The following is a 3,497-nucleotide window of genomic DNA, read 5'->3' as shown; positions in this document are numbered from 1 at the left end:
TCCCCTCTGAGTCTCAGTGTGCTTTTCTCTTTCCTTCTAGTTGTAGAGTTTCCACTCAGCCAGCCTTCCTGTGGTTCTGGATGATGTCCGTTTTATCTTTTAGTTGTATTTTTGAATTAGTTGCGAGGCAGCATAAAAGACAACCGTGTCCTCAGTTGCCATCCCTTCCCACATGTGCCTTCGTACCTCTGTACTTCCGCACCTCCTCTGAGTCTCAGCGTGCTTTTCTCTTTCCTTCTAGTTGTAGAGTTTCCACTCAGCCAGCCTTCCTGTGGTTCTGGATGATGTCCGTTTTATCTTTTAGTTGTATTTTTGAATTAGTTGTACGAGGCAGCAATTTCTGGTGTTTACCTATGCCGCCATCTTGGTTTCTCTTTCCCGATGGTCTTAAGCGACCTCTGTGAAAGGGTCGTTGGACCCCCAAAGGGGTCGTGACCCACAGGTTGAGAACCGCTGTCCTAAGGTGAGATGAGGGGCCCAGACCTTCACCAGGGTGTGCTTGTAGAAAGGGGTAATGCTCCGGTGTTATATAGGGGAGACCGGGACACAGCCTGGGGGGAGTGCGCCCCATGCGTTAGCTGTGCGGTGGCTCCCTGCCGGGGTGTCCGGCTTCCTGGACCTCCGGGGCTGGGGTGTGCCCCATGCAGAGCAGCAGGTATTTATGGGCCCGGAGATCCCTGGGCAGGAAGTGTTGGTAACAAGTTGGCAGAAAGCCAGGGAGGGTGGTGCTGGCTGAGGTCCAGCCAGAGAGCAGGAGCGCTGGGGTCTCCCCACCCAGCTCTACCCCCACTGCCACCCACCGCTGCCGCAGTCCAGTCCACTGAGTTCAGGTCCTGCAGCCGGGCCGGTGCTCTGGCCAGAGCCAGGCAGGCTCCCAGTGGACAGCTGCACGCGGCCTTGGAAAATCACCAGCAGGGACGCGAGGCCTGGGGTGAACATGAGTCCCGAGGAGGCCTGAGGGCTGCCAAGCAGGCCTGTTACTTCACAGGTGCCCAGCTCAGGGCGGAAGGCAGCCCAGCTCGAGCTGCTGGCAGCCTGGGCCACCACCACAACGGCCCACACGTTGCTCATTGAGGCATGTATGTACCTGGCGGCCACCCAGGTGAGAAGTGTCCTCTCCCCTTCACCCCCTCAGCAACATGCTCTGCCCTTGCAGCCCCCAGAGAGACAGGCGTGGCTCATGATCCCGCCTGCTTTGTTTTGGACGTGACATGCCCACCCATTTCCCAGATGTGGAACCTGGGGCTCAGACAGAATGCCCAAGGGCACCAGGGCACCAGAACTGGAGCTGGAGCTGGAACATGGGGGTGTCCAGTCGGAGCCTCCAGGCCTGTCCCTCCCCGGGCTTAGAGTTGGTATGAGGTTAAATGAGATCGCATGTGTCTGGGGCCCAGGGGTCCCTACTCTGGGATGCAGTGGAGCCCAGACTCTCTGTAAGGGAGTCAGTGTTTGGTGCAGAGGTCCTGGCTGCAAAGGGCCCCCAAACACAATCCCGCCCCCCACCTCCCCCCAGGCTGCCCGGGCTGTCACAGGGTTTCAAGGATGGTCCAAAGGTCACTGAGGAGGCAGAGCTGGGCAGTGAACTGTCCAGCCGGGTCACCCAGTGTCTAAGCTGTGCTCGGCCCTGAGGCTCTGCCGCCCATCCTGACAGGCTGTGTGACTTGGGGAGAGTCAGCACCCTCTCTGGGCCGAGCAGCTGAGAGGAGTGAGGGAGAGGAGGGGCAGCCCAAGCTTGGGAACAGGCACAGCGGACCCTGGCATGACCGAGGGCAGGGGCATCCTCCACGGATCCACCTTCACTGCAGTTGGAGAAACTGAGGCCCAGCGAGCAGTCAAAACCTGAGCCAACCCACACAATCGTCAGGCTTGACCCAGGAGAGCCACGTGACCTGGGAGCCACTCCTTCGGAGCCCCTGCCTGACCGTCCACGTCCTGAGCAGGCTCGTCCCCCTTCGGCCTTTGCTCACCGCCCTCCCGCTGTGTGTTCACAGCACCCTCATCACAGCCTGGTCCTTCCTCCCAACCCCCACCAGGCCCAGCCTGCCCACTCCTTCCCGCCGGCCTGGTGTCCGGGTGGGGGTGGGAGGAACACTCACCCCATATTGTAGTTTCTCTCAATGGCCCATCTGGACTATGGTCAGTCACCACAGTGGAACCAGCACCTATGGCTGAAGCTGACCCCTGAGCTCTAAGGGACCCTGGGACGGACCCCAGCCTCGGGCAGTGGGACCCCAAGACCGCTGGACAGGGAGAGGCCGCTCTCACAGACCTCGGGGCAAGGCCTTGACAGGGCCCTGGGAAGCCCAGGAGGGGTGTGGTTTGGGGCCCTCTGCAGCCAGGGCTGCTGTGCCCGACGCTGGCTCCCTCACGGAGCCTGGGCTCCACTGCATCCCAGAGTGGGGACCCCTGGGCCCCCGACCCACATGGTCTCATCTAACCCTCACACCAACTCTAAGGGGTAGGTGGGAGCCCATTCTACAAGCTAAGAAAACAGAGGCTCGGAGAAGGGAAGGGACATGCCCAAAGGCACGGGTACGAGGGGGCGGAGAGGGAAGCCACCCGGGCTGTCTAGGTGGTGGCGCTGGCGCAGGGAAGCGCTGGCAGCGGAGCGGAGGGTGCTGTGTGAGCCGGGCCAGGGCCCCCCCCATCTGGAATTTGAGCTGGATCCCTCTGGGAGTCAGGGGTGGGAAGAGGTCGGGGGGAGGGAGGGAGAGTTGGGAAGGGAGAGCAGCTGAGCAAAAGCCTGAAGGGCCCTAAGGCTCTCGGAGCCCCTGTGCGCTGGGTCAGAAACACCGGGCATGGTCTGCGTTCTGTGTCTGACGACGCCGTGGCCAGGACCGAGCCTGGTCAGTGGTGACAGAGAAAGGAAAGGGCTGGGATGGGGAGGATGGTGCGAGGAGGGGACACTTACCTGTCACATCTGTGGCTCTGGAACAGCCTCCTCAGGGCAGGAGGCTGCACCTGCTCGCAGCCTCCCTGGCAGCCAGGATGCAGTCATGTGACTGCTCTACCAACCAGGGGCCGCCGGAGTGGGGCATGCGGGGACTGCCCTCCCCCCCGCCACCTCCAGTGCCCCCCGCCCAGAGCGACATTTCCCTTGAGGCTTTGCCCCTCACCTGAACCACAGCAACCAGCGGCCGAGAGGGCAAAGGGGACACACCGAGCTGTGGTGAGGGCAGTGAAATGTCCAGTGTTCACGGAGCGGTATCTTCTGGTCTTTGCTCACTGGGCTCACTGCCCAGACTGTGGCCTGGACACCCTCCAGTTATTCTCAACCCCCCTGGCTCTCTCTTTTCAGTCCAATGGTCATTTTGAGGAAGCAACTTGCCAAGGCAGAGGCGGGAGAATGGGATCTCTTAGACCCAGGCCAATGGTCACTCAGCTTCTATCTGGGCCACCTACTCATCCATCAGTTTATACATCCACCCAACCAACTGTATCCATCATCTCATTCATCCACTCACTTGCTCTTCTTCCCACCTATTGTCTCATCCACC

The 3,497-nt window shown here is 60.8% G+C and overlaps 1 protein-coding gene across 3 annotated transcripts in view; it reads right to left on the bottom strand.

Moving 5' to 3' along the window:
- ACY3 (aminoacylase 3) overlaps positions 1–3,084 on the bottom strand; it is a 13,429-nt gene extending 10,345 nt beyond the window's left edge. The window contains exon 1 of one of the 3 annotated variants that reach the window (XM_015569018.1): positions 2,912–3,084. The gene's annotated coding sequence lies outside the window, so the exon portion shown is untranslated. The remainder of the gene's footprint in view (positions 1–2,911) is intronic. The other 2 variants (XM_015569019.1, XM_006771496.2) reach the window with 2 other exon arrangements.
- Positions 3,085–3,497: the final 413 nt, after the last annotated feature.

This window comes from Myotis davidii, unplaced genomic scaffold, assembly GCF_000327345.1.
Source record: "Myotis davidii unplaced genomic scaffold, ASM32734v1 scaffold425, whole genome shotgun sequence".
Lineage (NCBI taxonomy): Eukaryota > Metazoa > Chordata > Mammalia > Chiroptera > Vespertilionidae > Myotis > Myotis davidii.
This window is presented reverse-complemented; position numbering and strand designations above follow the sequence as displayed.